Source organism: Lissotriton helveticus, chromosome 9 (genome assembly GCF_964261635.1).
Source record: "Lissotriton helveticus chromosome 9, aLisHel1.1, whole genome shotgun sequence".
Taxonomy (NCBI): domain Eukaryota; kingdom Metazoa; phylum Chordata; class Amphibia; order Caudata; family Salamandridae; genus Lissotriton; species Lissotriton helveticus.
In genome coordinates, this window is record NC_136070.1 from 1,202,791,303 (window position 1) to 1,202,805,340 (window position 14,038).

At 44.6% G+C, this 14,038-nt stretch overlaps 1 protein-coding gene across 1 annotated transcript in view; it reads left to right on the top strand.

Moving 5' to 3' along the window:
- GRM7 (glutamate metabotropic receptor 7) overlaps positions 1-14,038 on the top strand; it is a 1,739,703-nt gene that overhangs the window by 1,046,403 nt on the left and 679,262 nt on the right. The window lies entirely within an intron of this gene.

The window sequence follows — 14,038 nt, forward strand, 5'->3', positions numbered from 1 at the left end:
GAAAGCGGTCTGAACTTTACTCATCCATTAGCATTCTAGCACCAGTCCAGTTGATCAACACTACTGGCCTACCTTTGGGCACTCTGCCATATGGCTAGGTGCCCTGACACGTTGAGCAGCAATTATTCATAATGTGCAACACTCTTGTATATTGACTCTGGGATCTTGAGCAACACCCCAATGATACTGGAAACTCATGACCACCCTCAAAAGTATTCTGATCTTACTGGCATCGTCCCATCATATAGAGCAGCGACAGTGGCGTACTGAGCCGTGCCTTACACATTAAAGAATACACCTGGAACTAGGTAATGCACACGAAGCAATACACGTGTCTAGAATTCCTGCATATTGGACAGTACCATTTTAATTCCCAAACTATGTTGAATCTTAATCAAAACCATAGCAAATTGAGCATCACCTTGGTTTACATAGCAGCCATATTGTAGCACAACGTGATTTTGTTAGACGCTCCTTGAGATACTTAAATGTAGCTCATTACCTGATATCTCTGAAAGGACTTATTTATATTAGTGTGGCATCAATATATTTATAGCCAGAAACCTGGTACTTCATGAAGACATTCCAGCAAGTCAGCTGGTGTTTAATTTCCTGGCACAGGAATCATTGTGGGATGCTAAACGGCAGAGCAACTGGGGCTGGCACAGTTTCACCCATTAACTTGAGAAAATGAGATTTAGAAAATGTTATTAGGCCTTATTTACAAATACTTGTGTCCCAGGAAGCTAAATGGCTGGTGTAATGTATGAATTTTCTAGCCCTGCCCACTCGCCCCCACTCTCTAAGTTTTATGGTAGCAAATTCAGTCAATCAATAAGACAAGTGAGGGGCCTGAATTATTAGGAGTGATGCATGGTACGAGAGGGCAGGAGTAAAGTCCTCGTTGAGGTTGAGCACTGGCGTGCTGGTGCACTTAGGCATGGTACTGCCTTGTCTGGTTGCACTTAGGCATGGTACTGCCTATTGTGGTCGTCCGGGTGCGTGTCATGCCGTGTCATACATGGGTGAGTCCTACACCTGCTTGGCCTTCATGAGTGCTACGCTGTCACTGAACCTTTGGTCTGGACCTTGACTTTTGGGACTGATAGAAAGACAAAGGTGTAGCATGCAAAAATAATTCAGATACTTACAAAGAAACAAATCTGTAATTTTACATGGATTATAACCTCCATCAGATTGATATTTGGCATGGTCCATACCATTATTTTTTGCAAATCCTAAATTCTCGCACTGTCAACACAGCGCACCAAAATAGAGTAATCGTGTTATTTCTGAAGTGTGCTCTCTGGAGGTTCTAACAAGTGGATTTTTACTTAATTTTAAGTACATTACTGATCAATGTGTGGGTGTCTCATTTCTTAGACCAGTATGTTCCTGCCTAGACCATTTTGGAACATGCAATTGTGATTTTAAGGCTGCATCTTCCAATGAATTTCATTAGGTACAGGAGAAAGGAAAGAAAAATATGTTTGAGGGGGTCGCTATGAAAGGTATGGGCAAGGTGGATAGGGTGGAATCTGTCTTTGCCATGTGCAACTAACTAATAGTGGGCATAACTTGCGTAATTCCATGCAGTGCAACCGGGCAGAATTTCTTAATTAACAAGATTATGTTTGAATTATGCGAGAAAAGTAATTTTGTGTTTTGTAAAAAAAAAATGGACCCTCGCCTCCAAAAACGACATGTGGATGCATTTTGTGCTACAAAATAGCGCTAAATGCAACAGAACGCAAATAGTGAGCCACCGCTCCTGCTCACAAATATGCTCTTAGGGTACAATTATTCCCCAAGTTACTACCGTCATTTAGATATGTTCTCTTAGCTCAAAATGGACTAACTCTCATCAAAGAGTAACACAGAATTACCGAAATTACTTCGACTACTCCAGTATAATTGAAGGTGCATATTACCAACGTTAAGCGATATTTATCGCTAACGATGCTTAGCAACAAATTTTTTAACGCTAAGCATCGTCAGAAATTATCGCAGATAAACCTTGGTATTACCAAGGTTTATCGCAAATGCGATAAAAAACGGCCGCAATGCATGAATATCGCTGAAAAGTCAGCGATATTCATGCATTACCGAGCTAATGCTCTTAGCCATGTTATCCACCTCCCATTGGATAACATGGCTAAGAACTGCTCAGGGCAGGTGTTAGTTTTTGGAGATATTCGCGCTTAGTGCGAATATCTCCAAAAGTTGGTAATAGGAGATAGCGATGTTAGCGACTGTTTCCAGTCGCTAAAATCTTGGCACGCCCACTTTGCATGTCATTAGTGATAAATATCACTGACATGCAAAGTGGGGCCCAAGATGGTCGCTATCTCCTACTAGCTGTCACTAACTGGTGTTAGGGACAGCTAGGTAATAGGGAGATAATTTTATCTCCGCTTTCTTGGCTTTTAAAGCCAAAAAAGCGGCGATAAACCCCCTTGATAATATGCCCCGAAATTGGAGAGGCTGAACAAGGAAACACTGGGGAGCATATTATCAAGAAACGGCGTTAAAATTATCGTCGCTTTGTGGCAGGAAACTGCCGCTAAAGCGGCGATAATGGGCTTGATAAAATGCCCTTGTCAATTCCCATAGAAGCCCAGGTTCTGGTGTGAACATGGGCTTCTATTGGAATTCTCAAGGGCATATTATCAAGCCCATTATCGCTGCTTTAGCAGCAGTTTCCTGCCGCTAAAGTGGCGATAATTTTAACGCTGTTCTTGATAATATGCCCCCAGGTGCGTCCACCTGGTTGTGCAATTCGACTGGGAATTTCCAAGTGAGAGAGTACCCAGGAAAAAAGGTATTGGAGTGGTCAGCTACATACCGGTGACAATGCCCATTGCTCTGAAGGGACCCTCACTTTTTTAGCTATGGTTAGGTACACCATTTTAGTAACTTTAAAAAAATGTCGACCAGCACTCACTCAAAATTAACCTACTTAATAATGTGCAAGTCAACCACTATTTTTAGGTTGAAACATGTTCAAATTACACAATGCACGTACTCTCAGAATCTTTTTCTTAAAAGGTAGATGTATTTATTCATAATTTTTCATTATAAACTTTTTTTCTTATATTTGTTGTAGACAACACGTTTTGTCCCAACAGACTTCTTCAGTGCTGTTTTATTATTTCTTATATATAAAGTTGTGATCCACGCTTTGATCCACGCTTAAAAAAAGTGCGTCAAAATTCAGGGTAACATGTGTGCTTAATTCCCCAGTTGCAGCGTGTTGGGCAGTAATTCCTATGTCTGGGTATCCTACTGATGTTCCTCCAAAAATACTTTCTTCTATGGTGGAGGTGCCCCAGTGAGAACCATGAATATCATCAGGACACTCCTGTGAAGTGCAAATAATTCTATATCGGATGTGAAGGCTGTTCGACGAGTAATAAACCCATGTATGTAGGAACCGTGGACGGCCCAGTGAGTAAAGACAGTAATGCGTAACGTTTGAGCAAAAGAAGTGTTGGCTCCAGCAGATATAAGAAAATTGGGGGCATATTAACAAGAGGCAGCGATAATTATCGCTGACCGCGCTTAACATGTTTTTTTTATCGCCGTCTATCGCTGAAACGTATCGCCAACCTAGCGCTGTATTAACAATGCTGAGCGCATTTGCGATAAGAATTTCAGCGATGGCGGCAAAAAGGGTGAACATCGCTGGAAATCCAGCGATGTGCGCCTCAAAACTGCAAAAACCTTGCTGATACGAACCTGTGGTCGTAACCCAAGAATGAACCTCCCATGCAATGTATGCTCAAGTCTGGATTTTAGCAGACGTAAAATTCAGCGTTAATGGGCAGTTAGTGCGATTTTCTGTATCGCTACCGCGGACGGGGCATTGTTGTAAATATTGCGAAGCCCGGTTAGTGATATTCTCCTGTGTAGTTTTGTCAGGCACGCCTCCTTTGCATATCATTAGTGTTGCGATGCTGGGCGTTTAAAAAACGGGCGCTGAGGCATGGAATCACACGCTAGTGTGTCCTTGATGATAATGCGATAAAATTATCGCCTCTTTTCGCCCGAAAACTGACGCTAAAGCGGCGATAATTTTATCGCGGCCCCTTGATAATATGCCCCTAAGTTTATAATGAAAAATTATGAATAAAGAAATCTTCCTTTTAAGAAAAAGTTTCAGACGGTCTGTGTATTTTGTAATTTGAACATGTTTCAACTTTAAATCAATCGTTGGCTTGCACATTATTAAGTATGTTAATTTTCAGTGAGTGCTGAGCCATAATTGTTTTAATATTGATGGAGTTTCTCCGGTGTGGGAGACTAAAACGACTTCTAGACGTGTGCACCACTGTGTTTAGAATATAATCACAATCCACTAAAGTGATAGGTGTCATTTATTTGCACCTCAGCCTCTTCTTTGTAAATTACAATTTTAGTAACTATCTGTGATTTTGAAAAATAAAATAATTGAACCTGTAGGCTATCTTGCTATGCTACTATGCCACCCATAATGGAAAGCTGTCATTTGGGATGGACATTTCTCCCTCTACTCACGATGTCTTACTTATGAAATGTCATATCTGTGAACACCGTGCACATTTACGTGAGATTTATTAGTGTGGTATGTGGACCTCTACAACTAACGGCCAGCCACGGTCGGTAATGGGTGTACCTGCAGGGCGGTGACGTGGGGAGGGGGAGGGGCAGGGTGGGGGTTCGTAATCTATGGATTACGGAGCTTTACAGGTAAGTAAACATTTAAATAAATAAAACGAGTTTACTTACCTGTAAAGCTCCGTAATCCATAGATTACTACCCCCCACTCTGCCCCTCCCACTTCCCACGTCACCGCCCTGCAGGTACACCCATTACCGACCGCGGCTGCTAACGGCCCGATTTTAGATGTTCTACTGAATTTTTGAAAGCACCACAGCAGCCTATATTGTGTTTTCATTGGCTTAGTAGTATTGTTGTCATCTCTAAAACCTTCTAGCGGACAGCATGTGATATGCAATACAGCTGTGTCCTTTTCCACGTTGATCCACCATCTATGGACAACAATCACTGTTCATCACTAAAATAGTACATATGACTTATTTGTAACACTGAGGGGCTACATACTAAGGGCCTCTTTACGACCACCGTAGTCACGGTGGCAGTCTGTGGACATCCAGACTGGCGGTCCACCGACTGTATTACGAATATGATGGTTGAACTGCCACTGAACCACTGCAACTGCCGTGACCCTGATCCTGCGGCAGTATTGCAGCGGTATGCGGCTGCAATATACTAGTGGTGAAGAAGAAGCACCACAAAGCATATTACAAGTTTCCTCACTGCCCTCCTTTTCATGGTGGTGAGCCCACCATAAAAAGGGTGGACGTAAGGAAACTCAGGGTGCCCCCCTGTATTTTTGCTCCCCCTAGGCCTGCACGGAAAGAAGTGCCCAAAATCGGGTTGGGTCTGTCTCGCAGTGGTGCATGTCTAAGGCACACCTATGTGCTTTAGGTACGCACTGCCGTGGGACCTCTGCAGCAGGACCATCCGACAAGGTTTCCAGGTGGAATCCGGCAGGCAGTCAGACTATGGATTTGGTGGTCTTGCAGTGCGGCCCTGGCGTGGCGGCCTGCTGCAAGACCACCAAACTCGTAATTAGGCCCTAAGTGTTTGCATATGGTGCAAATCGCCACAATGCAGTACAATGTGACCAAAGCATGTAATGAATTTAGCATTATGAAAGCCTGAAGGCCCTGCACATAGTTGAAGAAAGGACCTGACCCTGTTCGTAAATCAGTTTTTCCACTAAAGGGCCTGTATGCCACAATATCAAATCTAGTTAGGGGCACACTATGCCTTAACTACTTCCTACAAACTCTATGGCATAGCACCGGCAATTGCAAGTCACAATATTAAGGGTATCACAATATATTACAAAGCACATATAAGAAAAATAGTTTACATAAAAAAGAATTTTTATTCACATAAAATCATATGAGTACCTCCCTAGGGGTTGCAATCTAAAAAATATTATACTCATGTCTCTGGCTAGAGACAACCATTAAAAACAGTCGTTGCGGCGTTTCGGTGTACAGTAAATAGTTTCCACCTTCATCAGGACCAAAACATTTCTTTATTATAAATCTTAAAATTATTGGTAGTAATAATGTTTGATCAACTTCGTAATTCCTGGGGTGTTCACTATGTCCCCTGGTTGTTTAGTTGACGCCTTGATATTAAAAATAACATGCACCTCCTTATTTCTGGTTGTATGTTGGAATCACCTTCTAATGTGGTAAAGTTAGCAGAAGACGACATGGTCTCAAATTAAAAAGCCCTCAATTTCAGCTGGATGATATAATTGATATTCTTTTTAATACCGGGTGCCTTATTTTCAATTTGGGCCTCTGGCACTGATAAAAACATAGCGGTCTCCTTGCTCCAACATGCAAACCCTGCACAAAGTTGCCCAGTGGTTCGGAAACACCTATCCGGCCCTTCATAAATAACACCAAGAATGTGGTGCACTGCTTTTTCTACAAGGGACCTTCTTTGGTCCCAAATACACTTTAGGAGGCGTCAATGCAGCACAGTTTGTGTTAAAAAAGATCTGAACTATGGGCATGTGCTCCTGCTGCTCCGGTGCCATGATTAAATAAACATTGGCAAAGCCAATAAGTCTTGTCTTTGGGAGCTATTGGCTTTGGAAATAGTTTATAAGGATTCACTGATACTGCACAACACGGCTAAAGAGTAAGCAAATAAAGTTGCTCTGATGCATCCACTTGCTTCATTTTGTAGGTGCACATGCATACACATTCAAAATGAGGAGGGAGTTTTTTTATTTTTTTGACTGCTCTGAATTGGCTAGGTAAATTAAAAATAGGTTAAAAAAAAGAGAAGAAGCCTCTTTTTCTTTTTTTGTGTCACATATGGATGGAAGCAACATGGAGGAAACAGAAGGGGGGAGCGCATTTGGAGAAGGAAGCATTAAAGGGGGCGGAGCAACATGGGGAGCAAAAACAACACAGAGGACTGGGGCAAAAACAATATGGAGATCGAAGTTTGAGGAAGCAATATAGAAGGTAAATGGAAGCAACACGTGAGATAGAGAAATGTGGTGCATGAGGGTAAGAGTTGGACACAGGCTAGAGGTGGAACATGGAGCTGCTGAGAGGGGGAAGTACTCAGGAGAGCAAAAACGCAGTGGAAAAGCACAAGAAGGCAAGCAAAGCTTGAAGTGGGGGTAAGGGAAGTACACGGGTGAGAGAGACCAACACTGAGTGAGGCAGAGGGGAAAAGAGCAGTACACAAGTGATGCTACTGGAAAACACATGCACTCTCATGAAGTGTTTAACCCAAAAAAAAGATAGTGCTTTAAAAGTAAGCAATAGAAGGGCACAAGTAGTGTATCTATGCTTCATGGGAGGGACAGATACAGGAAGAGGAAGTAATGCCCAATCACGCTCACAAGTAAAAATTATGCAAATGAGACTAACAGTAAAGCCCACCAATTGGAAGCACTTGGTGGACTCTAAACCCACTGTAAGAAGATATTAGTTCTTTTCGCCGATAGACAGCTTGTGTTGTCAGGTTAATGAGACCTAAAAAGGAATCAACCATAATGCGAATGCTAGTGCATTCAGGCAGATGCACCACAACCCTACCCCTCTTGTTTACTCCGTGGGCAATATTGGAGAGGCAGATAGGAAGTAGAGAGCAGTGTGGCTTTTAAAAAGTCTCGCCGCCTGTTATTCCCCATCACACAAACAAACCAGCTGCGTAATGTTGCTCTCCACTGCTCACCTCCTCAGAGCACAAGCTGCAACCTAAACAGGGGCTGAAGCACCGCCCTGTCATTGCAGAAGGGAATTGAAGCCTGAGTGACCATCAACAGCAAATGCAAATTGTTTAAAGAGAAAAGGAAGCAATCTTCAGTATTCTGTTTCCATACTTTTTCAGTCGGTGTTCTCTCCTTTGACCTTAATTTCCTTTGTAGACAGTTGGCTTCTCAACCCTCCTTTCTTATTATCGTTCCAATATATCATTTGACAGTTGTTTCATTGTTCTCATGTTATCATATCCCCTAGCGCTGCACTATTTATTCCAGAAGAACACTTGCATATTCAATATTTCCATTTACTTTTATTCTCTATTATGTGAGTGTTTTAAAGTGCCAGATTGTGTTTTGGTGGTTGGTTTTCAGTACATTGTGTTCTACTTTGTCCTTTCTACTAACAGCTGCTGACAGCCAAGCTGGAGCTAGTCAAATCCGTGGTGTGGACCAGGGGACAAGACAAGCAATTTCATTTTTCACTGAGCTCTACTTACTAGCTATAATCTAAATGTTGTCTGCCTTTTTTCAAATCAGATTTGTCTTTCTAAACCATTTGGCTCCTTATTTAAACAACGTCAGAAACATATATGAGTCCTAAAATATTGAAAAAAACCAGTACGAATTTATTTATTATATCTGCCTCTCAGGTACTACTAGAAGACCGTGAGATACATTTTTAGATTATTGATTATTATACGTTTTAAATGTTTGTTACAGACACAAAGGAATATAGGAGCCCGGGTATGATCTCTGTTTACACGTCATGTAGGTGCAGGAATTTCAAAGATGCTTCACAATGTCTTAATCCCTTGGGCATGGCCGGAATTTCGCTGCGGTGCGGGAAAGTTCACGCGTCCGCAGATTGGACGTCTCCCGGCCGTCCGACGCACACGCCCACCGCGACGTCGGACAGCCGGGGATCGTCCGACGCATGCAAGGGGTTAAAAGAGGGTCCACCAATGTTTGTGATATCTTAACTATTAAGACATGGCTTACATCAATGGCAACATGTTTTGGATTTAAGTTGTCGATCCCATTTCCAAGTGAAGAAATCATCATGTATTGTTACAGTTAAGCACTCCTAGGCATATGTATCAAGCCCTTTTCCCGTTTGCAAACGGTCCGATTCTCAGAACCGGCCCGTTTGCGAACAAGAAAAGGCCTTTTGGGATGTATCATCCCAAAAGGGCATCGCAAATTGCGATTCTCTTTTTTGCGATTGCATTTAAGGAATCGCAAATTGCAATTCCTTAAATGCAATGTAGGAAGCACAGAAAAAGTGCAATCTGGCCTTAAGGAATCGCAAATTACCACCATCTTCAAGTAGGTAGTAATTTAGGATTTCTTTAAAAAATTCACATTTTTATATTTTTTAAACTGCCAAGTGGCGCACATACATGCCCTTAGGACATGTATGTGCGCCACATGTGCTCACATACATATTTCAAGGGTGCAACAGGGTGTCCTTTTGACACCCTGGCACCCTTGAAATTGTATTCTCAATTTGCAATTCTCTAATTGCGAATCACAAATTGAGAATATCTCCCCCTTCATTCATTTGGGCCTTCTAGCCAACAGGAATGAATGGGAAGACATTCTCAATTTGTGATTCGCAATTGGAGAATTGCAAAAAAGGAATATGTAGGATTCACAAAATTTTTAGCAAATCCAACATACATTGCATTTTGCGATTCTCTAATTGCGATTTGCTAAAAATCGCAATTTGAGAATCTCAAAAATCGGTTTTGATACATATGCCCCTCTGTTCTCAATCACAATGTTTACCTTGAAACCACCTTAACAGAAGGTAATCAAAGAATATTTTCAATGAAATAAATCAAAACAACATAAAATAAAGCGTGGCCCAAACGATGTACCATCATTTGAAGATCCTCGAGAACTTGACACAAAAATACATCCACACTCTTAGATCCCCAGTGGCAACCATTGCATACATTTCACATCATCAACCTTTTTCACAACTTTACCTAGTATTAGTTGTACATTGAGTGTACAATCGTTGCAACTCTGGTAAGTTCTCCAGTGGAGAGCTCTGAGGCTGATATTTGCATTTGAAACCGTGGTGACACTAGTTTTTGATATTTCTATTTCCCTACCTCCTAATCCCCTATTTGTATTTTAGAAGCTTTGTGTTGCATCTACTAGATAAGCACAGCAGGGCTTCCTGGTGTGCAAGTTCACATTGGGGTCTAATATAGAGAAGCAAACATAGACCCTGACACAAGACCCTGGCCAAAGTGGTGCCCGGGCAGACTTGTGGTACTGCTGTGCCCAGAAGTGTTGATATCGAATGTGGTCACCTTCTGGATGGCTTTACCACTGGTTCTGGTTTAAACACCCAAAGGATGTGCTAACACATCCTTTGGGTGTTATATGGTTGGTATGCTGTAGAACCATACCAACCATGTTGGTGCTTCACTAGCTTTAGACATGGAATGACTTATTCTAAATAGGGGTGGGCGGAATTTGCGTGAGCGCGTTACGCAAATCTCCACAAAACGGTAAAAAATCTCTGCAAACACGCAGAAATTCCGCGAACACACGGAATTGCTTGTTCGCGATGCTTTTTTACTGTTCGCAATCACTGTTTGTGTGCTTGGAGGGAAATATCTCGCGAACACGCATTTGTGAACGCAAACAAGCAAAAAATGTCGCCAAGTCGCAGAACGCTGTTTTTGGGCATTTTCGCGTTCTCCGCGGGACGCAAAATTACGCAAATTCCACGAGCGGAACAGAATTTACCGCCCAGGCCTAATTCTAAAAACAATATTGTTAAATTATTGTTATTATCATGATTAACACATTGACCATGTTTTGTGGCATGGTGTTTATGATGTCCAGATTACACACCTGACTGTTGCAGGTTGGCTGCATATCATGTGGATGCCAATGATGTTCCTTATTATTCTCTATATGACATATCATATGTAAAGTGGGTCTTTTGGATAAAGTTGTCCCATCGTGGTTTGAGTTCTAGACGTTTATTCAGCCTGGCCACTGGATAAAACCTTCTGCCCATTTTCTCTAGACATGATGGCTTTCATTCTCTGAAAGAAGGTTCATGGTAAATGGTATTGAAATACAATTTTCTGAGCAACTCACCTTTACAATCACTCCAACATCAAACTTCTCATTTTGCTCATCTGCTCCTTCTTTTTTCCTCCACGAAATAACCACTGTTCCTTTTCCATTTATTCTGCATCACTGCTCTGATGGCTCTGATGGTGTTTACATGGATTTATTGGAAGTGGATGAAAGATTTGTTTTCACTCAGAGTCTAATCATCCTAATGGGACCTCCAGTCTCTTCACCCCTTGGTAATGTACCATGTGGCACCTGGAGCAATTTGTAGAGGGGACAAACAAGTTGATGTGTGTGTCTTGTCTGCAGCCTGTATGACCTGCACCCGGTTCAAAGTCTTGGAGGATGCAAAAGGTACTGGACGTACAGGAGATACCATTGAAACATACTGCATATTTTCCCAGTTTGTTTCTTCGAAAAACATTTTTAAACAATGTCATGCCTGTTTTGGTCTTTTACTTATGCTTCAGAGATCTGTGAGCGATTTGCAATTTACCATTTCACTTATGAGCAAGTATACTCAGTGTTGGACCCGGTTCTTTGGGCAGGTTTACCCCGTGACTTTTTGCTTTTTCCTAGCCTGTTTTTGGAACCTGGGTTGGTGATTTTTAGGCCTCTGCGCACTTTTTCACTGTAGTACAGTGTAAAGTGCATGTGCTCTCTGTGTATGGATGGTGAGCGCCCTGCCCTCCCATAGGAATGAATGGGGAATATGTATGCCCATGGTAGATTCCTGATGCATGGGGAGTGCAGGGTCGAGTTTGATATGTATGAACTCGTGAGAATGAATGCTGCAGAATGGTGTATGCGGCATGGCTGTATCTAGTCCAGAAGCGCCACTTTTAGAAGTTGGCATAATTGTGTAGTGAGTCTGCTAGCACGTGATTGGCTGATGGGCCTGGCCCAGGCAAGCCTGGGCCTGTTGGTAGATGGACTGTCTGGAGGAGGGGGTCTGAGTCAAGCCGTAAATGAAAGGCCCCCCATCTGCTGTTAGGGGGGAGTGGGAAGAGCTCTGGTGGTGCCAGGCTGTGTCTGTCGGCCCACCCTGGATGACTCTCCCTCCCGATGGCCCCTGTCACCTCTGACCTGAGGCTGACAGGAGAGGGAAACCAGATACTCCCAGAGCTTAGGGCTCGCCTACACAAAGACTTCTAAAGACTTCAAAGCTTTTTCTGCCCCTTCCAAAAGGTTCTTGTCTTGTTCTTGTTTGCTGGACTAGAATCTATCAGGGGTGGGCGCTGCCCAGCCCCTGGATGCCTAGACTCCTGGAGGGGACCCCTCTGCCCTGCCTGGGCTGATGGGGAGACTTAGCTTTGCCCCCCCTGGGAAGCTCTGGGGCTTTGGCAGCATGGAGGAGCTGCATTTTCCTGGGGAGGAGCGCTGGAGCTGTACTCCTAGCGCCTGGAAGCGCTCTGCCTGTTGTCTAGCGCTTTGGAGCGCTTCATTTTCCCCAAGCGCTTGAGAGCGCTTTGTCTGGACTTTTCCTAGCGCTGAGGAACGCGTCATTTCGATTATAGCGCTGGTAGCGCTCTGCTCCTCATCCCTAGCGCTTAGAAGCGCTCTATTCCTGCGGCCAGTGCCCCCGGTATCTGGCCTGTAGAAAGGAATCCGCCCCCGCCTGCCTGCCTAAGGATCGGGCCGCCGCGCTGCCCGCGGCGACCCGGAAGTACCTGGCCGGCCAGCCAATCCCAGCGCGGCCGGCCGGAAGTCCCGCCCCGCAGCCCGGGTGCCGAGAAATGGCGACCGCGAGCCCGGGGAAGGAAGGGAGAGAAGAGGACGCATGGCGGCAGGTCGGCCGGGCTCCCGTGAGCTGAGGGAGCCCGGTGGCATCTGAGGAGGAGGCGCGCCGAGTGAGGAGAGGAGCAACAGGCGGAGACTTGCGGCGGGGGCGCGAGGCACATTGTCGGTGCCTGCCCCCACCGCGAGCGAAGAGGAGCCCCCGCCGAGTACAGCCCGGTGAGTCAAGAGGGCTGGGGGGGGCTCCGTGATGTGGCTGGCGGTGCCGGTAGAGGCACCAGGGCAAGAGCGGTCCCGTGTGACAGTGGACTGCTCCGACGTGGCGAAGAGTAGTGCGGGAAGGGCGGCCCCGGTTGGCAGCGGGTCGCCCCAACGTAGTAAAGCCCAGAGAGGCCCGGGGGCCATTATCGATTGAGAGGCTCCCGAGTCGGCCGCATTGTTGTTGGAGAGCAAGAGGGCTCGGGGCATATCGGGGCAGATTGTCGTTGCCCGTCCCCAAGGGGCCCAGTTGTGTCTAAAGCCACGAGGGCTTCAAGGGCGGCCCCGGTTGGCAGTGGGTCGCCCCAACGCTTGGAGAGTCCAGGAAGGCTCGAGGGGGCATTGTCTGCTGAGACTGAGAGCTCCAACGTTTGGCTATTTACAGTAGCAGAGCCTGTGTGGCTCCAACGTCTGGGGCATGTGCGATGTGCCCAGAGCCTGTGTGGCTCCAGCAGTGGCGCAGTTGGCGCCTAAGGGCCAGTGAGGGCCTTGGCGCAGTTTTGTTGTTTTCCAGCTGTCCAGCACTTTGTGGGCAGCTGCCACTTTTAGGCTTTTTGTACTTTGAGACTGGCGCTGCATGGCAGCGCACCCTGACTTTGGACTCAGGGCATCTTTGCCCCACAAGGCCAGTTGGCCTAGGGACTGCCACAGGTAGTGGCTTATGTAGTGTTGGCACAATGCGATTTCTATGCTTTTAATAGTAATTGCCTACTGTGTGTTTTTGCGCTATTGACTTATGTTATGGCACCTCTGAATGTTTATGCATTATGTGTCTTTCTTTCCAGGCGCTGCACCTCTGAATGTTTAGTCATCCTGTGTCTTCTTGTGCTGCACCCCTGAATGTATTTTATTGCATCATGTGCTTTATTCTTAACACCTCTGAATGCTTTAGGCCTCATGTGTTTCTCTTTATTACTCCTCTGAATGTGTTCATGCATCATGGGTAAGGTGTTCTGGTTTATACCCCTAAATGTGTTTATTCTTAGGTGGTTGTCTTTTCTACTCCTCTGAATATAGGTTTATTGCATCATGAGTAATGTATTCTTTCTTAGACCCCTAAATGCTGTGTGATACTTAGGTGGTTCTTCTTTTTTTAGTACAGGTGGTCCTAGTGAGGTCCTGGTC